The sequence below is a fragment of the Girardinichthys multiradiatus genome, chromosome 17, assembly GCF_021462225.1.
Source record: "Girardinichthys multiradiatus isolate DD_20200921_A chromosome 17, DD_fGirMul_XY1, whole genome shotgun sequence".
Classification (NCBI taxonomy): domain Eukaryota; kingdom Metazoa; phylum Chordata; class Actinopteri; order Cyprinodontiformes; family Goodeidae; genus Girardinichthys; species Girardinichthys multiradiatus.
This window is the reverse complement of record NC_061809.1, coordinates 2489426-2515889: the sequence shown is the minus strand read 5'-3', so window position 1 is coordinate 2515889 and position 26464 is coordinate 2489426. Positions and strand designations below refer to the sequence as shown.

Sequence of the window (26464 nt, the reverse complement as noted above, 5' to 3'; positions counted from 1 at the left end):
TTGGATATACAGGGGTTGGACAATGAAACTGAAACACCTGGTTTTAGACCACAATAATTTATTAGTATGGTGTAGGGCCTCCTTTTGCGGCCAATACAGCATCAATTCGTCTTGGGAATGACATATACAAGTCCTGCACAGTGGTCAGAGGGATTTTAAGCCATTCTTCTTGCAGGATAGTGGCCAGGTCACTACGTGATACTGGTGGAGGAAAACGTTTCCTGACTCGCTCCTCCAAAACACCCCAAAGTGGCTCAATAATATTTAGATCTGGTGACTGTGCAGGCCATGGGAGATGTTCAACTTCACTTTCATGTTCATCAAACCAATCTTTCACCAGTCTTGCTGTGTGTATTGGTGTATTGTCATCCTGATACACGGCACCGCCTTCAGGATACAATGTTTGAACCATTGGATGCACATGGTCCTCAAGAATGGTTCGGTAGTCCTTGGCAGTGATGCGCCCATCTAGCACAAGTATTGGGCCAAGGGAATGCCATGATATGACAGCCCAAACCATCACTGATCCACCCCCATGCTTCACTCTGGGCATGCAACAGTCTGGGTGGTATGCTTCTTTGGGGCTTCTCCACACCGTAACTCTCCTGGATGTGGGGAAAACAGTAAAGGTGGACTCATCAGAGAACAATACATGTTTCACATTGTCCACAGCCCAAGATTTGTGCTCCTTGCACCATTGAAACCAATGTTTGGCATTGGCATGAGTGACTTAAGGTTTGGCTATAGCAGCCCGGCCGTGTATATTGACCCTGTGGAGCTCCCGACAAACAGTTCTGGTGGAAACAGGAGAGTTGAGGTGCACATTTAATTCTGCTGTAATTTGGGCAGCTGTGGTTTTATGTTTTTTGGATACAATCCGGGTTAGCACCCGAACATCCCTTTCAGACAGCTTCCTCTTGCGTCCACAGTTAATCCTGTTGGATGTGGTTGGTCCTTCTTGGTGGTATGCTGACATTACCCTGGATACCGTGGCTCTTGATACATCACAAAGACTTGCTGTCTTGGTCACAGATGCGCCAGCAAGACGTGCACCAACAATTTGTCCTCTTTTGAACTCTGGTATGTCACCCATAATGTGGTTTGCATTTCAATATTTTGAGCAAAACTGTGCTCTTACCCTGCTAATTGAACTTTCACACTCTGCTCTTACTGGTGCAATGTGCAATCAATGAAGACTGGCTACCAGGCTGGTCCAATTTAGCCATGAAACCTCCCACACTAAAATGACAGGTGTTTCAGTTTCATTGTCCAACCCCTGTAAATGAGCAATGTTGGGACAAATCACAACAGTTTAAACTGAAGGATGCTGGTTCATTACATCTAAGTTACTACAGCAAGCAAAATGTATGGAATGGAGTGTCCTCTCTCACGTTTCCACTGTTCCAGCGGCAGGTCTGTGTTGTCTATTGTCTGATCGTATGGCAGCGCCTCAGTCTCCTCCTCCACATCTCTGAACTCGCTGAAGAACGGGAGCTCAAGGGCCTCTGACGCGCTTGCCCTGCTCTCAGGATCGAGAAGGATCGAGAACACCTGTCACAGTAAAATGACAGGTGTTTCAGTTTCATTGTCCAACCCCTGTACATTGGGACTTTGACTGGACCACACACATTAATATTCCATGGAAGCTCTTGCTGTGTTCACAGTCATCCTGCTGGAAGGTGAACCTCTGCCCCAGTCTCAAGCTTAACCAGTTTCCTTACAGGATTACCTTGTATTTATCCCCCATTTATCCCCAATTCCCATTAACTCTGATCATCTTAGTTATCTCTGCTGACAATGTATTCCCACAGCAAGATCCTGCCACTGCCATGTTTAACGGGATTAAAAGTTAATCGGGACATGCAGCGTTAGTGTCTTGCATGTGGGTCAAAGAAGTCAGTGTAGGTCTCTTTGAACCAGAGCAATTTTTTCCACCTGTAATGTCCTGAATTGTAAAGAGGACTTTTCACGGCTTTATCACAACACTCGCGTTAAGGATTTGTGAAGATGGAAATGGCAGACTTTTCAGATTTTTTTTTGTGTGTAAAAATCCTTGTGTGTATGTACAGGTCCTTCTCAAAATATTAGCATATTGTGATAAAGTTCATTATTTTCCATAATGTCATGATGAAAATTTAACATTCATATATTTTAGATTCATTGCACACTAACTGAAATATTTCAGGTCTTTCGTTGTCTTAATACGGATGATTTTGGCATACAGCTCATGAAAACCCAAAATTCCTATCTCACAAAATTAGCATATCATTAAAAAGGTCTCTAAACGAGCTATGAACCTAATCATCTGAATCAACGAGTTAACTCTAAACACCTGCAAAAGATTCCTGAGGCCTTTAAAACTCCCAGCCTGGTTCATCACTCAAAACCCCAATCATGGGTAAGACTGCCGACCTGACTGCTGTCCAGAAGGCCACTATTGACACCCTCAAGCAAGAGGGTAAGACACAGAAAGACATTTCTGAACGAATAGGCTGTTCCCAGAGTGCTGTATCAAGGCACCTCAGTGGGAAGTCTGTGGGAAGGAAAAAGTGTGGCAGAAAACGCTGCACAACGAGAAGAGGTGACCGGACCCTGAGGAAGATTGTGGAGAAGGGCCGATTCCAGACCTTGGGGGACCTGCGGAAGCAGTGGACTGAGTCTGGAGTAGAAACATCCAGAGCCACCGTGCACAGGCGTGTGCAGGAAATGTGCTACAGGTGCCGCATTCCCCAGGTCAAGCCACTTTTGAACCAGAAACAGCGGCAGAAGCGCCTGACCTGGGCTACAGAGAAGCAGCACTGGACTGTTGCTCAGTGGTCCAAAGTACTTTTTTTGGATGAAAGCAAATTCTGCATGTCATTCGGAAATCAAGGTGCCAGAGTCTGGAGGAAGACTGGGGAGAAGGAAATGCCAGAAGTCCAGTGTCAAGTACCCACCGTCAGTGATGGTCTGGGTTGCCGTGTCAGCTGCTGGTGTTGGTCCACTGTGTTTTATCAAGGGCAGGGTCAATGCAGCTAGCTATCAGGAGATTTTGGAGCACTTCATGCTTCCATCTGCTGAAAAGCTTTATGGAGATGAAGATTTCATTTTTCAGCACGACCTGGCACCTGCTCACAGTGCCAAAACCACTGGTAAATGGTTTACTGACCATGGTATCACTGTGCTCAATTGGCCTGCCAACTCTCCTGACCTGAACCCCATAGAGAATCTGTGGGATATTGTGAAGAGAACGTTGAGAGACTCAAGACCCAACACTCTGGATGAGCTAAAGGCCGCTATCGAAGCATCCTGGGCCTCCATAAGACCTCAGCAGTGCCACAGGCTGATTGCCTCCATGCCTCGCCGCATTGAAGCAGTCATTTCTGCCAAAGGATTCCTGACCAAGTATTGAGTGCATAACTGTACATGATTATTTGAAGGTTGACGTTTTTTGTATTAAAAACACTTTTCTTTTATTGGCCGGATGAAATATGCTAATTTTGTGAGATAGGAATTTTGGGTTTTCATGAGCTGTATGCCAAAATCATCCGTATTAAGTCAATAAAAGACCTGAAATATTTCAGTTAGTGAGCAATGAATCTAAAATATATGAATGTTAAATTTTCATCATTACATTATGGAAAATAATGAACTTTATCACAATATGCTAATATTTTGAGAAGGACCTGTATTAGGGTTGTGATTGTAAATGTCAAAAAGTGAAAGAGCTGCTTGTGGTTTTAATATTTCGGATCTCAAAGTCATTCTGAGGAGAAAAACATACCTGTTGCCTCAGTCCAGTTTATACGCTGCCAACTTGTGTGAGAAAAGTAAGACTCTAATCCCAAATAAGAGGATTTTTCCAGTAAACACTCTGAGCAATTATGAAGGGAAATGTTTCTAAACAACCCTCAACTTTGTTCATATTTGTACTGCTTCTGTAAAAGGACATTACTGACAACTTTATTTGGTTTTAGTATTTAGTGAGTCTCGGGTGCCTTGTCAGAGATTATAGAGAGGGATACATTCTGTATTAGCGCATAATCCCCCCAAACCTTCTTCATCTCCCCCTACTCCTTGTCTCAAAGACAACAGCCTCTGCATCACAATCACAAAGTCATTCTGCGTTGTTTGGTACTGGAGTGTAATAGTCCACTCATAATACGATCCACTTAATACCACTAAAAAAAATGATGAGCGTAGGCTTGAACATCAAGGCGAGTGGGTGGGATTAGGTTAATTTTAGAATCTTTACCAAGAAAATGATGAGAACAGCTTGGAAAGGGGGGGATTAATGTGAGGCAAAGACAAGAAGACAAAAGACAAAAATGATATTTGGATTTGTACACCCAATCAGACTAAATGAAGAAATCACACTAAACAATAGCACTACTAATGGAATTGGGCATGTAAACAAATAATAGCTGCCAAATACGTTTGATGAAATTCGACATGCAAAACAAGACTGGGAATGTGTATGATGGCTGATTTTGTGCTGTGGAGTGTAGCCAGGATTCACCTAAAACATGCTGAGGTCAGGAGCAAAAAGAAAAGCATCAAAGTCGTACATAACAAATGTTCCTAATGCACAAACACTGGCTGATAGAATGAAGCAATGCTAACATCATAGCGTAGAAAACGCTAAATAAATTATCTCGAAAGGCGAAGTAACCAGGGAAATGAAAATCACATTTTCACATCAATGACAGTTAAAGGCTTAAGCAGTTTCGTTTAACATTCTTAACTTTTTAAGTACGGTATAAGGATTTATAAGTCAGAAGCTTTAAAATTCAAGTAAATCAATGTCTATCATAAATGAATGTTTTAGCCAGTCAGTGCTGCAAGAAAGCACTTATTTATAAAGGGAATGAAGCAATGCATTAGCTAACAAAGATGATTTAAAATTGTTAAAGGGGCTAACACTACAAAAACTAAGGGAACTTCGTTATAAAAAAGTAGTTAGCTAAAACATGTTTTCTCTGAAAAATCAATGGAGCTGGCAAATGTGAATTACTTTTTGAAGCAGATGAATAATAAAAACACCAACATACAAAAAAGGAAAAGTGGTTAGGTGAATAAAAGTGAATAAAACCATTTATAAACTAAATAATGTCATGTTTCAGTACTTGGCTAAAAGATGCTAACAAGGGAACTTGCAAAGTTGATTAATAATTTTAGGCAGAATTATTTCCTGGAAATGGAAATATTCAATAATGACAATCAATAAGAATAATAAAAAAAAGAATGCCATGTAGTGTGAAGGAAATAAAACTGCAAAAACTAAAACATATTTTATAAAATAGCCAGTTTTTTTAATGTGTGCAAACACAAATGATGGAACTTGCAAAACATTTAAGCAAATTTATTTTAATGGAAATAGCCTAAATGCAAAAAGTTATTTTTAATGGGAATAAAACTCTGTATAAACTAAAATGTATGATGTTAAAATAGTTAGCTAAAAGATGCTAATAAGTACCACAAAACGGAGGGATGTTAGGTTCAGTGAGATTTATCTCCTAGTAATGGAAATGATCAAATTACATAAAAATTTAAAGTAAGACTCAAAAATATCATGGGCAATTAAAAACAAAAACAAATGTCAGACATGTAAAATGACAGCCATTTCAGCAACTGATACAAACAACTGTGTTGTTCAGCTGAACGCTTTTTCCAAAGCTAACCATATAATGCTTTTTAATATATCCTGGTTGTTTGTGACATGATGCAGATGAGAGCCAAGTGAAACACGAAATGTTAAATAGAAGGAAATCACTTAAATATTTAATGACTACTACTATAACTAACAGTGATCTTTTTACTTTTTTACCAAACCTTATATTAATTTTGGAAAGGTAACTGAGTTGTTACATCAAGACATTTAATATGTTACTTTAGTCATGAAACCATTTTAGCTGATTTATAACATTTACATACTATACAGTAGATCTTTTACTGTCAGCATTAAGGAGGACATTGGTTAGATGAGGTTTTATGCAACCATATAAACAACTGTGGAACAGGATTCAGGAAACAGATTAGTTTTTTTTTGACTAAGCAATAAAAGAAATCACAAAATTACATTTTGTTTGGATTTTTTGTGATGCCATTGCTGCTGTAGGTAATTACTTTAGATATAACCATCTCAGTGTGTTTTACAATATGTTGGCAGAGAAATGTAGTTATATTATAGTACAGTAAGCCTGCTCATGTATGGCCGCACTTCTGTCGCTGTCCTTTAGATGGCACTTTTGGCCCACCATTTTTTGTCATCAAGTACATCCAATTCAAAGTTCCAAAGAAACCGCTTTTACTCTTTTATTGCTTCATATAATTGAATTAATTTCAACGTGTTCTGTTGCAGATGACTGTAGAGCCTTTTATGAGCAGAGATAGGACGCAGTAATCAAGTTGCTGCTGAGAAGAGTGACGACTTTCATTATTTTCATCTATTCAAGCAGGTAGCACCCACTGTGATTTAATTAGGATGCTTGAGCAGCACTAAAATCCCTTCACTAATCTGCTGTAGGACAACACATTAACCTCGAGAGCAGTAATGAACTCATCTCATTAATTAGTATGAAGTCAAATTTGGCTATTGTGTTGAGAAGACAGTGAAAAGCGAGGACACCCAGCTGCCTCAGTAAAGTTTTGATGCGTCTGTTCTTCTCAGGGGTGGAGATGATAATGAGGCACTTAAATTATTTAGCTTTTCAAAGTAATGAGATAAGCATAGCTCTCTTAAATAAAGAAGAAAGTGTCTGCATAATCCATGCTTTTAGAAAAAAAGTTCTGTACTTTGACAGAAAAAATAAAACACAGCATTTCACATGTAGGCTACATTCCTTCTCAAGGTCTCAGATGACTTTGAAATGAACATGGCATAAAATAAGGCAGCCGGCTGTAGGATGACGTGACACGGCTTGGCTGTGATATTCATTTTTCTTTTCTACCTCCAGGACTCTGGGGGAATGCTTGAAAAAGGAAATATACTGAGTCCACTCACTGATTTTTTTAGCCTGAGGGAGAAAAGTCAAATTCAGTTAAATGAGGACTATAGTGTAGGAATAAAGAAGGCCAACCTGGAACGGATTTTATCAAGTGACATCACATCTTACATGTTTCATTAAACAAAATCTAGCTAATAAATAAGCCCAATCAGTAAAAAGTGTAGGAAAGAAAAGGTAAAAGTGTACAGCAGAGTATTTAGTTCTTGTAAAAACAGTGGAAAACATGCAAAATACTTTTCTTCAGTACAATCGTTTTGGTTACAACCATGACTGGAAAAGATATGGCTTGCTTTTAAAATCTAATAATCTAACTTTGCTAGCTTGTGTTCTTCAAAAGACTGAAACAGGATAACAAGCAAACATTGCTCACATTTAATTATCTATATACAGGTGAAAGAAATTAGCATCTCCCTATTAAAAATTCAGCTATTTATTAATAAGTGTTCCCAGAAATGTCAATCTTCTTATTTCATTTGAAATTCTTCTGAGACCTCTTTAAATCATTTACCAGAAGCAGCTATATTTTCTATCTGAAGGCCTCAGCCAGCTCTTTGGGTCTCACCATGGTGTTCTTGCTCATATCAACAGTCAGGAGCAGCAAACTAAGTGCTGGGTAATGGTCATTTCATGCATGTGCTTCTGGTGCGATTTGCAATGAAGTAATTTTTTGTTTTTAATTGGTGTTAACGTATTGGTGTCAACTTGCATTCTGTGCAGCTGCAGCAAAATGTTTGTGGCATCACTTTCTGGAAAATTTGGTAAAACTTAAATAGAAGTGGTGAGCCATGGCAGACTGCTTCAAAATCTGTGTTCAAATCTGTTACAAGTGGCTCATACTGCATAGTGTTGACTAATGTCATCTAATCAGCTTAATTATTTTACCTCAAGTGAGGTCATCAGTGCAAATACAAACAAGGCATATTTAGCAGTTACTATGCTTTCCCCCTAACCTGAAACCATGTTACACAAGACACACATTCACCCGGTCACACTCACAAATATTCATTCACACATCAATATGCAGATCAGTAGGCAACTTGGGGTTAAGTGCCTTGCCCAGGGGCACATCAACATGAAAATCTGACCAACAACTTTCTAGTGGTAAAAGTTTCTCATATTAGCCACTATGAAAGTGTAGATAGTGGTATAATATGGCAGACATGGCCCTTTAATTTCTTTTAAAATCAAAGTGCAGATACAAAAAAGGGAGCTTTTGACTGTAATTAAGATACTGACCTCTCATAACTACTCCTCAACACCCCATCTCAAAACATCCATTCAATTTGTTTCGGACTGATTGAAACTAACTTATAGCATCTTTTTTTTTATTTTTTTTTTTATTCTTGGAAGCACAATTTCAACAGTAAAAGGAGAAAAAGAGTTAAACTCGTAATTCACAGCACAAAGTCTCTGGAGGCGAATGGTTCAACCTGACAATTAACTTCCCCAGCAGGAAAGCCCTGCTGGAGACTGCTGTGGGGGCTGCATGTAAATCAATTAATTATGTGTGCTAGTTGAGGATTAATTAAGAAGCTGTTGAAAGTTGGCAAAGATAATTCTCAAATTATGACAAATTTATGCAAGTTTAACTCAACCTTTTGGCCTCTGTGTGTTGGCAGGGTCATGTTATGGAAGAACACAACTAATGTAAAAAAAAGCATGTTTTATAAATGCTTTAGGTAGTTTTATTGTAGTAATGATGTGATTTAATAGTAATTTAGCATTTTATCACAATTTGTAAGATATTGTTTTTATCAATGGATATTATCTATCTCTAATGGTAGCTCTAAACATTCATAAATGTCTTGGTAAGAAAATATAAAGATTCAGATATTTGAGTGGTTTTGATAGTGGTATGTGTGGCAAGTAGAAATGAAGGGGGTTTGGCGAGTTGAGAGTGCTTTTCCTTTTCCTATGTTGTCTCAATAGCTGCAATAACTTCATGCTGAATGTGTGGCATGCTGAATGAGATTTCTTAGAAATGAAAGGCGGGAAGATTATATCAGGAAATCCCCCCAAAACACACACACACCCACACATGCACACATACACATAGGCGCCCATGTAGATCTTCTTGATACCGCAAAACATCCTGCGTTGAGCACAGGCTTACTGGGACAGTCAACCTGTCAAATCACTGAAATGCCCTCAATCAATCTAAAATTTGACAATGTTCAGAAATGATCCTGCTTTCCACCACTGGCCCTGAAAACTCCAACAAGATTCAGTCTACTTCTTTTCTAAAACAGATGAGATGGCTTTAGATAAATTAACGAGGGCAGACTCTTAACATTCACAGAGAAAATGTAGACTGGGTGACTTCTACAATGGTAATTAACACGTGCTGGCATTTGGATCTTCATTTTCCTAATAATATGCATGATATTAATTAGGCCTGAATGATTAACATAACAACCGCTGGACAGTGTCCCAGGGTATAAGAGCAGAGCTGCTTTTCTTTTTATTACCTCCCCTAAAGTCACAGGCTCATTAATAAACCCTAGGAGCCATCTCAGCTAACCTTGAAAAGTACTGTGTGAGTCATGTGTGTTTGAAAGCAATCTGGTAAACTCTTCAGCCGTGGACTGACAGCCAATGCCGTATGCTGGGCAGGAATAAAAAGAAAAGAACTGAAAGCAGGAAGCAGAGGTAAGTTATATTTGTTCAGTTTTTCCCCATGTTTGGAAATAACAATTTTTAACCAAATTACCAACGGTGCTTTTATTGGCACCCCAAACAGTTCCTTTAAATCAAATGTAACTGAAGCATATTTTAAAAATTTATATCAAATTTTTTCTAGGAGTTTAGGAAAGTCTCTAATGACTTTCTGTTTCCCCTGGGGTATGAATACATTATGAGGAAGAGCCCCATTTCTTTTACCCCCTATGCTGGACAAGACCCACATTAATCTAGCCACAGTAAGTTGTTTTTTTTACATTTATTGTTGTAACTGATGTTGCTTGTTTTGTTATATTTATGTACTGTGTTGCAGCATCTTTTGTCCAACACACATTTCTACAATGGGAGACTAATAAAGAAGGAGAAGATGTAACAAGAAAGATCTGCAAAGCTCACTGTTGCAAAACTGTGGAACCCAGGGGTCTACAAGTCTCCATAACAACCATAAGACCCTATCTACATACCAACAGCAGCATACTTAATGTTTGGGAGTGATGCCAGGAATTGTGAATATCAGTCACATGAGACAAAACTGAGCTTTTCAGCAACTAACAGTCCAGGGAGGGGGGCTTGGTGTAAGACAAAGGGTGATCAATGTACCCCACATCTACTGTTAGGTACAGCAGAGGATCTTTGATGCTTTGGGTCTGTTCCTCTTCCAGATGGCCTTGGGAACCTTGTTAAAATGTATGGCATCATGAACTCTTTGAAATACCTGAAGGTTTAACTAAAATTCTGATGAATTCTGCCAGTAGACTGGAAATGGATCATTTTTGGGTCTTTTAGCTGGGTATTGATTCAAAACAAATGGTCAATTCAACACAAAAAGGGTTCAGAGAGGTATCTTTGACTATTCCAGATTACACAGTCTTTTAGATCGGGGTCTACAACTTTCTGCTCCAGGGCCACGTATGGCTCTTTGGCCCCTCCACTGTGGCTCTTACAAAACCAAATAAAAGATAGTTTTAATTATAAAGGCAATAAGAAAGGGTAGTTTTAGCAGTTCCACTAGATGCCTTTGTGCAAAATCTGCATAGAATAAATACAGAAGGGCACCACTGGTACAGTTTAAGTTTCAAACTATGTGCTTTATATTTTTAAGTGGGCTAACTATCTATCTTTATTTACCATATTTATGGGAAGGGCTCACTCAGATTGCCTCATTCTACAAAATAAAAAAAATGTTTTTACTCATATAAAAGTTAGATGATTTATTTTGTTCTAAAATCTGAAAAATAGAAATACTTTTTAGTTTAGCTAAATAAAACATTTTACTCCGCTATGGATTAAAATGCATAAAAGCATAGCATTTTTTAACAAAGCTAAGAGTTTTTTTGCATTTATAAACACTTCATATTTTGTTGTGGTATGACACACACTCAGAAATCCAACTTTCTGCATAAAGACCCACACCTATCACCAAGACTGCTGTAAAGACCATCATGACAATAGATTAAGTAATAATCATAATTAAATCATCTTTATTCCACATATTGCTCCTGAGACTCTCAGAATATATGTTTGTGACTCTGAAGCAATTATGATTAAACTATTTATTTAGATGCATGTCAATACATGTCAAATAATTCTATTTAAAGTAAAGATCTTACTCTGCTTATTTAGAACCGGGAATGAATGCATTCTTGTCTCTTACTGCAAGTTGGTAACCTTGAGTTAGACTTCTACCTCCAGCCTGGGATTTTCTTATTCAGGCATTCTTTCTCTCTAAAACATAGAGAACAGTAGAATTAGTTTTTCTTTATGACCGTCTTATGACACTTGGTAAACTCTGGGAAATTTTCTCTGAGCTGAGATCTTAATGCTGAGTCTGAGAATAAGAATCAAAGAGTGAGGAACTGACAGATTTAATAGTAACAGAACAAGCAATAATACGGTCCAATCGGATACAAAAGATGTGCTTTCTTTATAGAATTTGTTCTGGAATTGGTTTTTATCACTTCAGCTTTTTTGTTTGGTTCTCCGTCTAATCTTAAAAGTTCCAGCAAGGTATCTTTGTTTTGCTGCTGTGCCAAAAAACTAATAGACATAAGGAGATTTATTTGGAGTTCATTATTTGCTTTCACTATTAGAAAAGGTAATCAAAACTCAAAATTATGCACAAAATCTTGCATCTATTTTTAAGAGAGAGAGATTGATAGTTTTGATAAAGTAAAATTTTTAATGAGTTGATACTCTAAAGATCAATCTCAAATCCCTTCAGAATTTTCTGTTATGTTGTTAGATTTAATATTATTATTATTATTTTTTGTTAAAGGTTTTTCTCTTTGTGAAGTACACTATATAGAGCCTCCTCAGCAAAGACAATTTACCCTTAATATAGTTTTTTTGATAAATTTGAAACTGAGAAAATATATTTTTTTAAATGAGACTCATATGGTTTTTGACATGTAATATTTGTATGTAATATGTAATATTGATATCTATGGGTCCCTAAGAGTGAAAATGTAGGATCACCACTGGTTGCAGGATCACTTCCTGATATCTCTCTACATGCTCCACACCATAAACATTGCCGCTACCAAAAAGTGTTTGCATTGGTTGTACTATTTACTATTTTTGATTATATTTAAATTTGGATGGCCATCGGTATTATGCTGGGGCAAATCATATAGTTTTTTTTCCTCATGTTGCTCTTTTTGTGTATTTATGTCTCAGTTTTGCAAAGTTTAAATATGTGGAATGCATACTGAGTTATTTGTCCAATAAATTAATGATGAAAATGAAACTAAAGTTTCGGCATATTGACAAAATATAATTGCACGAAGTATTGATAGCGAAGGTGTCAACAATTATTTCTTGGCATGATTTTTTCCCATAGAAGGAATGGACTCAAATTAAAGAATAAATTTTTTTAGGCTATGCTTCTGAAATAAAAAATGTATTTTTTTTAGGGCTTTTTACTCGTTCTCACTTAGAATGCCAAAAGGTAAGTAACTGAGACAAGGATATTCTTTACCATTGTTCCCTTGCTCCTACTAAATAGATTTTGTAAAAAGCCTCAAACTGAAAAGATTTTATTTTAGTTTATTACCTTCTCATCAAATAACCTAAAGTTTGTTTCTATTTTTAGGTTTTAGAATACCAATGAAATCATTTTCTTGATTTTTTGATGTAAACTGAATGGGGGGAAAAAGATGTAGTTTGTAGCAGAATGACAAAAAAAACAACTGAGCAAAAAATATTCCTTGTTTCATTGTCATTTTGTTGTTTAAATTTAATGCAGTTGTTAAATGAAATGAAAACATTATCTTCATATTTTAAAACAATGTTGAGTTTGTGTTATATTTGGCCAAACATATAAAGAGCCACTGTGGAGGACGTGCATGGTGAAATAACAAGAAATGAAGTAAAGTGACAGATGCTAATAACACCTTGTGGACTTTTGAAGATAAACTGTACTTTGGAGATTTTCTCTGAATTCCCTGTGGTCATGACACCTTCCACAATTTGTGGTCATTTTGCAGCTCTCTTTATTTCTGATCAAATGTTGGCAGCTTTTTGAGAGTCTTATGAGTTTGAAGAAGCCATTAAGTGAAAAACGATGCTGCAGATGCACCATAATGACATCAGACAAGCCAAACTCAACTTATAGGACAACTAAAACAGAATGATTTTCTGCTTTTAAAGACCCTGTCAGGTAAGACTCCAATGACATTGGGAGGATCACCTCATTTTCCTTCCCGCTCCATTTGTGAAACGCGGTCATCCATCTTTGAGCTAAGCGGTCGACCTGTGGGAACTCCAATTCATTGAAGGGACAAGTAGGCGAACGCCTAAAGGGTGGACTCTGCTCCCTGGTGAGCCAATTTACTTTGAACTCTTCTCTCCTGTGTTGCTAGTCCAGAGAGCTGTCCTCCAATCTGAGGGGCTTTGTCACACTTCCATGGCTGAGCTCTGGCAGCAGGCGTGGCAGCTGAACCTGAACATTCCCTACTAGAGGGATTACCATGTCTTCAGTGAGGGACCTGTTATAGAGAAAGATTACAGCCTTTTTTCCCTAACATTTGCTTCTTCCTGACAGGATAGATAGGAACTGGGACATTGGATTGAGCTTGTGGCAGAAGACAGGCATATAGAGCTGCACCTTAAAGGTCAATGATGTGATCTTTTAAACTTTCAGACTGAACAACATACAGATGTGAAAAAATTAGAACACCCCATTTAAGTCTGAAAGAAATGTTCAAATATTCACATCTTATCTTTTTTAATTCATATCTAGAAAAATAAAAGATATCCACAACTATGTGTGTTCTAACTAGAAAAAATGCCCACCCATAAGAACTAGTCTAACCCCCTTTGGTTGGTAGCATGTACAGCCTGCTTCAAGTACCCCCACAGCATCACCATCCTTTGTGGATTTACTGGTTTGTTTTGGGTCATTATCATGTTGCAGGGTCCACTTCTGCTTCAGCTTTAATTTTTTTTTACAAATATTCTCACATTTTCCTCAAACCCCTTCTGATACATGGTAGAATTCATTCTGTCTAGTAGTAGACTAGAAGAAAGAACCAGTCTGTTAACAAAGCAAACATTTATATCTGGAAGAGATCACATGCTTTTAAACTTTTGCATGATCCTGACTGATTATAAGTTACCCAAATTAGTGTGGATTCCAGCACAGCATGCTGTTCATTAACCAGGAGGATGGCTCCAACCCTGTGATGACTTCATCCCACATCACAGTCATTATTCACCTGCTGATGAGCCAAGGTCAGCTTTTAACAACTCACTCACAGCTATTGATCAGCTGCTGGCTCAGACACCTTCTCCTACCTTGGCCAACAGACAATTAAAGAGCAAATAAGGAGTAAACACACAAACACACACAAGGAGAATATAACCTTAACACTCTAGTTATCCTACAGGATGAACCAAGAGAAACATATGGATCTCTTTGTTAACTTTGTGACTCGAAAAGAAAGAAGAATCAAAGTGAAGGGATGAAGGAACAGAATAGTTGAACATGCAAATATTGCTCAGGTACTGTTTTATTGTGCTGATTGGATAGAATGCAGACCTATAAGTTCGCTGTAAATCCACTTAGAGTGGAGTAAACCGAACTGATCACGCTGGTTAAACCTGTGAAAACAGCAGCAACTTAAAAAACAGTTTCTGCTAGTAGCTATAGCATTACTTTCTAAAGTTGTGAACATTTTCAGTTTGTTGTTTTATATTGCTACAAGCATCTCAAATGAGGGGAGTATGTCTGAGTTACTGTTTAGCCTTCCACCACACTAAGGAGTTCTTCACTGTGATGCAACATCTGTCTATTAGAGGAAAGGTAAATATTACTGATGATAAGTTCACAGAACCTAAGCGCAAAAAATCTAAACCATGCTTTTAAGTAACCAAACTAATTCTTTAGAGTTACTTAATTAATTAACACAACCCAGGGTCATTAACAATATTACATAGTATGACATTTCCTTCTTACAATTTCTTACTTTATCATGTGGAAGAAGTTTGGGAAGGTCTGTGCAGTTCAATCAGTTCGTCCAAAATGGAGATATATAAAGTATGAGGTGGTTCCTTCTAATCTCTTCTGTACTCGAATTAAATAGATAGTGTTTGGCTAAAACTGAAATTGTTGACCAGTCACAAAAAAAGAAGTTTAAGCTTGATCATCTCAAACAGGTGTCAAACAGTTTGAAAACTCTAAACATCAACCCTTTTCAGATCAACGAATGCATTATATCTATGCACCCCCAGGTCACAGGACAACACTAATCCTGGTTGACACTGCTACTGAGGGAATGAGACACCTGAAGTCAAAGGAAGCACAGAGATGTAAGACACTGTTTTATACAGGTCCTTCTCAAAATATTAGCATATTGTGATAAAGTTAATTATTTTCCATAATGTCATGATGAAAATTTAACATTCATATATTTTAGATTCATTGCACACTAACTGAAATATTTCAGGTCTTTTATTATCTTAATACGGATGATTTTGGCATACAGCTCATGAAAACCCAAAATTCCTATCTCACAAAATTAGCATATCATTAAAAGGGTCTCTAAACGAGCTATGAACCTAATCATCTGAATCAACGAGTTAACTCTAAACACCTGCAAAAGATTCCTGAGGCCTTTAAAACTCCCAGCCTGATTCATCACTCAAAACCCCAATCATGGGTAAGACTGCCGACCTGACTGCTGTCCAGAAGGCCACTATTGACACCCTCAAGCAAGAGGGTAAGACACAGAAAGACATTTCTGAACGAATAAGCTGTTCCCAGAGTGCTGTATCAAGGCACCTCAGTGGGAAGTCTGTGGGAAGGAAAACGTGTGACAGAAAACGCTGCACAACGAGAAGAGGTGACCGGACCCTGAGGAAGATTGTGGAGAAGGGCCGATTCCAGACCTTGGGGGACCTGCGGAAGCAGTGGACTGAGTCTGGAGTAGAAACATCCAGAGCCACCGTGCACAGGCGTGTGCAGGAAATGGGCTAAAGGTGCTGCATTCCCCAGGTCAAGCCACTTTTGAACCAGAAACAGCAGCAGGAGCACCTGACCTGGGCTACAGAGAAGCAGCACTGGACTGTTGCTCAGTGGTCCAAAGTACTTTTTTCGGATGAAAGCAAATTCTGCATGTCATTCAGAAATCAAGGTGCCAGAGTCTGGAGGAAGACTGGGGAGAAGGAAATGCCAAAATGCCAGAAGTCCAGTGTCAAGTACCCACCGTCAGTGATGGTCTGGGGTGCCGTGTCAGCTGCTGGTGTTGGTCCACTGTGTTTTATCAAGGGTAGGGTCAATGCAGCTAGCTATCAGGAGATTTTGAAGCACTTCATGCTTCCATCTGCTGAAAAGCTTTATGGAGATGAAGATTTCATTTTTCAGCACGACCTGGCACCTGCTCACAGTGCCAAAACCACTGGTAAATGGTTTACTGACCATGGTATCACTGTGCTCAATTGGCCTGCCAACTCTCCTGACCTGAACCCCATAGAGAATCTGTGGGATATTGTGAAGAGAACGTTGAGAGACTCAAGACCCAACACTCTGGATGAGCTAAAGGCCGCTATCGAAGCATCCTGGGCCTCCATAAGACCTCAGCAGTGCCACAGGCTGATTGCCTCCATGCCACGCCGCATTGAAGCAGTCATTTCTGCAAAAGGATTCCCGACCAAGTATTGAGTGCATAACTGTACATGATTATTTGAAGGTTGATGTTTTTTGTATTAAAAACACTTTTCTTTTATTGGTCGGATGAAATATACTAATTTTGTGAGATAGGAATTTTGGGTTTTCATGAGCTGTATGCCAAAATCATCCGTATTAAGACAATAAAAGACCTGAAATATTTCAGTTAGTGTGCAATGAATCTAAAATATATGAATGTTAAATTTTCATCATGACATTATGGAAAATAATGAACTTTATCACAATATGCTAATATTTTGAGAAGAACCTGTATATGTGGAAGCATGTTTGCCATCATTGAGGCTACAAGAAAGTGAGAGAGAGCAAGATTTAGAGCAGAGAAAAGGAAGATGGAACATATTTCAGCAAAGATAATCTGGTTCATTTTTTAGAGCTTTCCTTGTCCATCTGCCATGGGAGAAGCTGTAATGCTGTCCTTATATTTTTTCAGGGATGCTCAATATATCTGCATTAACATTGGTATTGGCCGATGTTAGTCATTTTTTAACATATTGATATTGTTGGTCTCATTTGTAAAACTGGGTTGTGTTGTAATTATGAATATGAATATCTTAATATTTAATATTTTATTAAATAATATTTTGGTCTGTTAAGGGTTGTCCTGTGAATACCAGCCCAGTAAGGTGATGGTATTAGGACAAAATTGAAAGGTGTTAGCCAAGCTCTGACATAATTGAACAGCAAAACTCTGCACACATGGAATGAATTCACACAATTTCTTAAAATACAAGAATTTATTAACAAAAATAAGTCAACTCAAAGTCAAACATATTTCAATCAACAAACTCTTTACTATGCTAAAACAATCCAACTAAACTACCAAGCAGAATGAAAGAATAAGGAAGACTAATGGACTATGTACAATATAAATAAGTTGATTAAAGATGGTTGAAAACCATGACCAAAAGAGTAAGACGACCTAACCATGCAATGTTTATGTTTGAGAACCGAGAATTATATTGAAAACTGAAGACAGGGGAGGACAAGCTAGAAGAGAAGAACCAGAAATACTTCTTATTTGGATATGAGGAGCGGTTATATTGTTGCTGGGGAGATATCCACGGACAGAATGATTGTGTATATGTACTGCATGGCAGCGAGGGGTATATAAAGGTATTGTGGCGCACCTCCAAAGGAGACAACACACAGACGTTTCCAGGTACCCGTGTAAGTGTGTGTCTCCTCTCTGAATTCAGATTGGTTTTAATAAACTTGCGGAAACGTACAACTGATCTCTGACTGAGGATTGTCCTTTGGGGTGCCAAATAAAAAGAATCGATGAGAGGTGAGGAGTAATGTAAGAGTTAACTGACGGCCAGTAAAGTTTTCCTACCTCGACAGAAGCTTATAGCTTATCATCAGAATCAAACACACCCTTTAAATAAAGTTTGTCTTAACTTAAAAAAAAACACAAACACAGAACACACAAACTGAGCACATGTACTGAGCAGATAATCTGCTAGCACTAAGATAGCGGAGTTTCAACACAGACAAAACCAAACGTCATAAAACAAAAAAGTTTTAGATTATTTCATTCTAAATTACTTCTCTCTGCCCAAACCTAACCTCTTACGTGAACCGTGCTGAGGAAAAATTGTCCAGGGCGACGAAGCTTGAAGATAGCTTCCACAGTGAACAAAGGGTTAACTTGCAGCTAACCTCCGTAGCTGTGGGCTGGGGCGGCTTGTTCTATTTCATCCCTACTGACCGCCAGAGGCGGTGCTACCGCAAGAATGATCATTCTTGCACATGCACAGGTCGAGAAATTAATAACAGCATGGTCACATGTGACCTACCGGTGGCTCAGACGAGTCTATATAGTCAAATGACACCGGGAGCCCAGTCCCTTCCTTCTTCTCGCGCGCAGGTAGATGAATGCAGGTGTTGACTTGTGTTTGTTTGTTCCTTGTTCCTCTTGCTGCTTGCTGCTGGGAGCCTTGTGATCGTTTGTGGTCGGAGCTGCGGATGATTCTGCCCTTCAGAGGCTGCGCATGCTGCCTTTTCTTCCAGGGTTTCTGGTAAGTTTGTTCGGCTCGCCGGTAGCGTTTTCTGCTCGTGCTGAGTCTATTTACTTTCTTCGGCAGTGGTTTGCTGCTCGCTTTGATTTGGCTCGCCATTTTCTTTTGCTCGTGCTGAGTCTATTTAGTTTTCGGCAGTAGTTGCTGCTCGCTTTTCTTTATTCCTGGTTGTCCGACAGTGGCGTTTTCTGCTCGTGCTGAGTCCGTTTGGTTTTTGGCAGTAGTTGCTGCTCGCTTTTGTTTCTTCCTGTTTGTCCGACCAGCCGGTGGCGTTTCTGCTCGTGCTGAGTCCTACGGCTTGTTGCTGTAACAGGGTCTTGACGGCATTTTTTTCTGCCCGTTCGACCCCGTCTGTCCACTGGGTCATGGACAATCTTTATTGTGCGTCCTGTTCGGCTTTCCTACACCCGGAGGACGGTCATGACATGTGCCCTTCCTGCCTTGGTGTTGACCATCTCAGGGAGGCACTTTCAGATCATGCCTGCTCTAATTGCAGCGTTCTGCCCTGAGCAGTGTGGTTGGCCCAGCTGTCCTCGGTGGAGCAGCCTGTTAACTGGACGGTCTCTGTCCAGCAGGATCTGTTGCCGCTTGGACAGGGTGCGGCCTCCACGAAACGTTCTGCTGAGGATGTGCCCTTGGCGTCTGGGAGGAGAGCCAAGCGGCGAGGGCCCCCGGGACTGTCCTCTAGAGTGGACCAACTTTCTACAGAGCTGGCCCAGATGAAGGCCCTCCTTCAGTCTCTCCAGGCGGATGGTGGCCGCAGTGAGTTTTCCCCTCCTGAACAGGGCGGGTCCTCGCATTGCGAGCATGATGTTATTTCGGTTGCGGCCTTGGGCACCCTCTTTCGAGAGGTCTTTCCGGAATTGGGCTCCCGGACCGCAGGTCCGGGCTCCGGTGCCTCCCTGGGAGGTGCGGGGGAACCGGTGTCTGCAGCTATTAAAAGCTGGACATTCCCCTGGCCCAGCCTGCTCCATCTAGCGCCTTCTTTGGGGGCCGTGATGCCGAGGCCGCCTTTGTTGTTCTTCCCTTAGCAGAGTACGTCCAGGAGCTACATGCTTTCTGGACGGACACAAGGGCCTTTTCCCGCCCGACAGCGGATGGCAGGGCCCTGGCTGCCATGCACGAGGTGCCCAAGTTTGTGTTGGGCTGCATGCCCCCTGTCGAGTCTGCCATTGCCTCCTTCATTGTTCCTCCCGATGAGGCGTTGAGGCCTAGTGCCTGTTGTCTACGACCGCAATGCCGTGTCACGGACGATTTGCTGTGTAGGGCCTACGACTCAGGTGCCCGGATGGGCCGCATAGGGAGCTCACTCTCACATCTGATGTTGGGCCTCTCCTCATCGTTGGAGTCGGTTCCCTTGGACCAGTCGACTCAGGGCTTGTTGGACGCCTCTCTGCAGGCCTTCGCCCTTTTCTTTCTGCTCTCGGTGGAGGAGGACGCTTTTTCTCTGTCTCCCGCACCCCTCCAATATCTGCCCTGCTCCAGCTCTGTGTCTTGTCTTCTTTTTTTGGAGCCTCTTTTTGCATATCTTCCAAATTCTGAGTTATGGATTTGGTCAGCTGGTCTCTCAATGCAATTGATCAAATTTTCTCAACGAGAAGACAGGGTGAAGGAGAGCCCAACTTGTTCGGATGGGACATTTTTCTCTGGATACACAATGGCTTCTGGCAGAAGTGGAGGATTGTGTGTTTGTCGATAATGTCAGTCGAGGATGTGGAAAATATGTATATAATTGGATGTTTGATATCAGGATTTCTGCTTTTTGGAGTCAGCGGTTACCTGGCATATCGAGAAATTCGGAGAATGTCAGCAGTTGTTCTGGCAATTGTGTGGCTGCTTGGCATGTGTGATGGGATCTTCAGGGCGATCAGCACTGAGATGTTACGTGAGCTGAATCGCAGACTGGATGTGATCCTTACACAGGATCGCGGGCAGGTTGCGGTTCCTGGACTCAGGGGTGAAATGGGATAAATCTTGGAAAAAGTTGTTCGCTCCGATCTGGCAGAAAGACCAGGAATTTGGCTGTTTGGATTTGCCTTTGAGAAACACCAGCGAGACTCTCAAGGCTGACGGAAAATTAAGAGTCATTGTTTTTCTGAATCTGGCTCCCCTGCACGGCCTTGATGGCTGGCTATCCTCAACTTCTCCTGGAAGTTATGTAAACATGACGCTCTGCTCCCTCTGCCCCCTCCCTTGCCTGAGGACATCTGTGGACCTGCTCAGAACTTTGTGGCCGGTTGATGAACATTCCGACATACCATCAAGGACAATGGCCTTAAGTTGGCGGTCTTTGCTGGCTGGTGCCGTGGTAAGGGACTGGACCCTATTCGCTGTCCTGTTTCCCATTTGCTGTCTTTCCTTCAGGAGTTGCTGGATCTAGGGCGATCCCCTTCCACCTCGAAGGTGTATGTAGCAGCCATTTCCCGTTGGCATGTTGGGTTTGGTGGTTGCTCTGTTGGTCGGCATGGGGATGTCGCGCTGTTCTTGAAGGGTGCCAGGCGCTTGTGTCTGCCCAGGTGTCCTGTGGCCCCTACGTGGGATTTGTCGCCAGTGCTTGCGGCTCTTCAGTCCCCCCCTTTTGAGCCCGTTACGAGGGCAGACCTCAAGTGGCTCTCCCTGAAAACCGCCTTCCTGTTAGGCATAGTTTCTGCCAAACGGGTGGAGGAATTGCATGCTCTGTCTGTGTCTGAACCATGTTGTCGGTGGAACCCGGATGGCTCCGGTATTACACTGTGGACTAATGCTTCCTTTGTGCCAAAGGTGCCTGCAGTGGCTGGCAGTGTGCTGCCGCTCCGGCTTTCCCGATTTAATCCTGGTGCCCCCTCTGAGCCTCTTTGCCCTGTCCGAGCGTATGTCCGCTCCACGGCACCCATTCGTCGGACTGACTGTCTCTTCGTTTGTTATGCTGGCTCTCGGAAGGGTTAGGCCCTTTCTAGACAGCGGTTGGCACGTTGGATTGTGGAGATGATCTCTGTGGCTTACTCCTTGCAGGATCAGCCCCGGCCGGCTGGCGTGCAATATCACTCCATTAGGAGCCTCTCCACCTCGTAGGCTGCCATGACCGGGGTGCCTCTGTAGGCCTTTGCCAGGTTTTACAGGGTGAATGTCGCCACGCCGCATCCCCTGCAGGGAATACTGGAGCACCCGCCTCCTGCGTCCCGCTGAGGTTAGTGGTGTTGCTGTGTTCCTTGGGGTCTCCTTGGGATCCCTCGGGACCCTGTTGGTATGCATCATCCAGTGCTTGAAGCACCGCCTCTGGCGGTCAGTAGGAATGAAATAGAACGAAAGTTACAAATCTAACTATGGTTCTATGAATCCCGGATGACCGCCAAAGCGCTCGGTCCCTTGGTCTCCGAGTGCTCGCGAGAAGATTGTCGGGACTGGGCTCCCGGTGTCATTCAAATCAATTCAATTCAGTTTATTTATATAGCGCCAATTCACAACACATGTTGTCTCAAGGCACTTCACAACAGTCAGGTTCATACACTCCAAGTAATCCTAACAATTGAACAGTGCAGTCGGAGTTAGCTTTTTATTCAAATTGGATAAAACGTTTTTCTATCTAAGGAAACCCAGCAGATTGCATCCAGTCAGTGACTTGCAGCATTCACTCCTCCTGGATGAGCATGTAGAGACAGTGGACAGTCACTGGCGTTGACTTTGTAGCAATCCCTCATACTGAGCATGCATGTAGCGACAGTGGAGAGGAAAAACTCCCTTTTAACAAGAAGAAACCTCCAGCAGAACCAGGCTCAGTGTGAGCGGCCATCTGCCACGACCAACTGGGGGTTTGAGAGAACAGAGCAGAGACACAAAAAGAACACAGAAGCACTGATCCAGAAGTACTTTCTATGGGAAGGAAAAGTAAATGTTAATGGATGTAGCTCCTTTAGTTGTTTCATCTAGAAAGAAAGAAAGATAAATTCTGAGCCAGTTTTCAATGTTAGAGTCTGAAAGAGAGCACATAGAGTTTGTTACAGTTAAGCTCAGTCAATTTCCATGTCTAATTACCCCGTTCATGAATGAATACCGGATACACAAACAGCAATTCATTCCTACTTAACTTATTGCATATGATGTCTGTTTGCCAGCAAAGAGACATTAGCGCACTGTTTCTCCGTCCAGTTCCTCTGGGGACCCGGGTGGAAGAGGTCAGTTTGTTGCAAAAGCGGTGACTTTATTTGGACAGTGACGTCATTGGAAGTCCGCTGTTACCCCTTTTCCTGGCTGTGCTGGAAATAGGTTAATGTGATTTATTTAGAAAGTTCCAGAAAAGTTCTTACTGGCCTTTCATTTGTACCCATGGCTGTGGGGTCCCAACAGCTGTTATTAATAACCCATGATTAATTCCCTCTTGTTGTCAATTGTGTATGTGTTTTTGGAGGGGGAAGGGAGGGGATTGGCCATATGGTATTTGTTCGGGCATGTGACAGGTATAGTGATGCAGCGCAGGATTGTGAGATAACCTACCTGAAGCAGATAAGCAATGTCGGTGGCTTTTCATATTGGTGCATTCCTATTTTTTTATATAATACTTGCCTGGTAGAAATCAGATTCAGCTAAGATTTGTACCAGCAGTTCAATGCTTTACAAAAAAATAATTAGCAGTCAGTTACAAAACTGTGATCAATGCCGTTTTTAGTTAAGACTCCCCAACCTCTGTCCCAACAGCATAAACCCAGCAGTTATTGTGTATAAAAATGGTTAATGTACGCCTGCTCCAGAAATCAAGGTTACATCACCAAAGTGGGACAAACTATACAATGACACTATATGTGTAGACCTGGTTTACTTAGCTAGGCAGTTAAATATCATCCAGTCCTGATTAAGAGCCTTGCTCAAGGGCAGCTGTAGTTGATGAGAAAAACTGTGAAGGATATGATTTCCCTGGAGACTATCAGCATAACTCTGAAAACGTCCACCCTTCTATTACTGTCAGCTATGCATACATCTGTGTTCGATATATTGAGTGAGTCATATTGAAATTCACTCTGAGTTGAAAAGGCAGAACAATGTTCTGCACAGAAGGTACCAGTAATTCACAGTCTTCTTCTTTAAGCAGCACTAAAGTTCTTTATGAGTCCTTAAGGGGTCGCTGTGGTGCTGCTTTCTTCTTTTCTTACAAGAATCCTCCACACTTTAACAAGTCTTATCCTGTTTGCTATATTACTCATTCTGACCAAAGGTTTTGCTTTAAAACACCTTCGAAATGTTCTTAAATGTTTTCCTTTTACTTTTAGAGACTGACTTTGGTTTCATAAATCTATATCTAACTTGTTAGAATGAAGGTTAAGTCTTGGCTTAATAGATAAAATATACAATCCACTGCAAAACTATTTATATAGCTTCAGTTTCCAATTTTTTCCATGATACAAGAACCAAATTCAATGAATTCTGTTTGAATTTTATGTGATAGACTGACAAACACCTGAGCTGTAGATCTCTCCAGCTTCCGAAGTATTACTGTGGTTCTCCTGGGTCTCTGAAAATGTCTCTCCTTGCGATAATCCATGCAATAATCAATTATTATAGGTTTGCTGGAAATTTATTTGAACTCTTTACTCTATTCATTTTTGTTTATGTATGTTGCAGATCGTCTCAGTCTCAGTGGGTTCAGTTTAGGTTAACCGTAAGACTCAACGTGACTTGTTTCATGTGAATACACACTAAACCACATACATGCATGATTTATGCCCTCTTCTAAAGCAAATGAGCAACCTTATATGGACAAATAGAACCTCAGGCCTTTTAACTGGTTTGTTTTTCTTACTAATACCTGCATTAGGCTGACAAACTGTGAACACGACCAAACGTGAAGCTTGAACAAGACGCAGCACTTCTCTTTAAAATTTAATTCCTTAAATGTAAGTTTAAGGGAGTCATCTCACAGTTCATTAGTTAAGAACATGCTCTGATTGTTCTTTTCTCACAAAGGCAGCGGTGACCTCCTTCACAGAGTCTCCCCTTGCAGTAAATCTTACTCGGCATTATTGAAGAGGTTAATAGATGTGTTCATAGTCAATAAAGATCTTTATCGGCCATTCTATCCTCCAACCCCTCAAATCCTGTCATTTCCATTCTTAACTCAGGAGAACAGGAGGAAATATCTGCTGAAGCAACCGCTGATGGGAAACACAGCTTTTTGGAAGTTTTTTCACAGAGAAAGCATGGAAAGGTCCTGCAAGGCACACTCGCTCGGCCCCGGAGGCCTCATGGCAGACTAACATAAGGGCACAAAGCTGTGGTTATACAAGGTTCAACATGCTGTGTGAGTCACACACCAGAAAATAAAGTCAGGAGATTGAAGGCCAAAGACAGAAGCTGAAAGACAGCATCATGAATGTTATTTGCTGTGAAAAAAACTTGCTAGTTCTTCTGTCAATATTGAGAAAATGTTAAAGTGAAACTATGGAAGATCCTTTTTGATTTGGTGCTTTTAAGAATTGAAAACATTTGAGAATAGATTGCTTTTAATTATTTTATTATTCCTGTATGTAAGAGTGTTGGCCTTAAAGGGTTATTTCAGAATGTTTGATGTGTGGTTCTGTAAGGTTCTTTTCGCATGGTTGTATCCTACAGTGTAGAAACTGTGTGCTGGACAGTTATTTTCCATGGAAGCGTATCTTTCTACTCCATTCAAACGTAAGGTAGATACTTTACAAGGAGCAACCAAGATTGAAATATTGCATGTCATTTGATTTTTTATGGTTTTAATGTTATTTTCTAGTAGGAGGAGTAATTTAAAGAGCTTTAAGAGGTCTTGGAAGCTTATACGTTTACAGTGGGTATTCTTTTTGTGTGCGTTTTAGTGGACGCTTGAATAAAGCTCTGAAGGTGCACTTAAGTTAGTTGACGTGTTGTATTGTCAGTCAGTCATTTTCTACCGCTTATTCCATAGTGGGTCGCGGGGGAGCTGGTGCCTATCTCCAGCAGTCTATGGGCGAAAGGCAGGGTACGCCCTGGACAGGTCGCCAGTCCATCACAGGGCAACACACAAACAACCATGCACACACTCATTCATACACCTAAGGGCAATTTAGAGTGACCAATTAACCTAACAGGCATGTCTTTGGGCTGCACGGTGGTGCAGTTGGTAGCACTGTTGCCTTGCAGCAAGAAGGTCCTGGGTTCAATTCCTGGCCAGGGATCTTTCTGCATGGAGTTTGCATGTTCTCCCCGTGCATGCATGGGTTCTCACCGAGTACTCTGGCTTCCTCCCACAGTCCAAAGACATGCCTGTTAGGTTAATTGGTCACTCTAAATTGCCCTTAGGTGTATGAATGAATGAGTGTGTGCTTGGTTGTTTGTGTGTTGCCCTGCGACGGACTGGCGACCTGTCCAGGGTGTATCCTGCCTCTTGCCCATAGATTGCTGGAGATAGGCACCAGCTCTCCTGAAATAAAGTATTGTATTATGTTATATTTATTGGAAGGAAAAAGTCTGATAGAAGAAGGTGTACAAACAACAGGGATGACCCCAGCCTTGAGAGGGTGGTGAAACAAAGTTCATTTAAAAGTTTGTGGCATATTAATAAGGTGTGGATTGCAAGTGGGCACAGTTTCGAGGGCCACCAAACACAGACATATCCAGGAGAT

The 26464-nt window shown here is 40.9% G+C and overlaps 1 long non-coding RNA gene across 1 annotated transcript in view; it reads right to left on the bottom strand.

Moving 5' to 3' along the window:
- Positions 1–1287: 1287 nt before the first annotated feature.
- Positions 1288–26464, bottom strand: part of LOC124883280 — a 41480-nt gene continuing 16303 nt past the window's right edge. The window contains exon 3 of the long non-coding RNA XR_007042144.1: positions 1288–1551. This is a non-coding gene — a long non-coding RNA (uncharacterized LOC124883280). The remainder of the gene's footprint in view (positions 1552–26464) is intronic.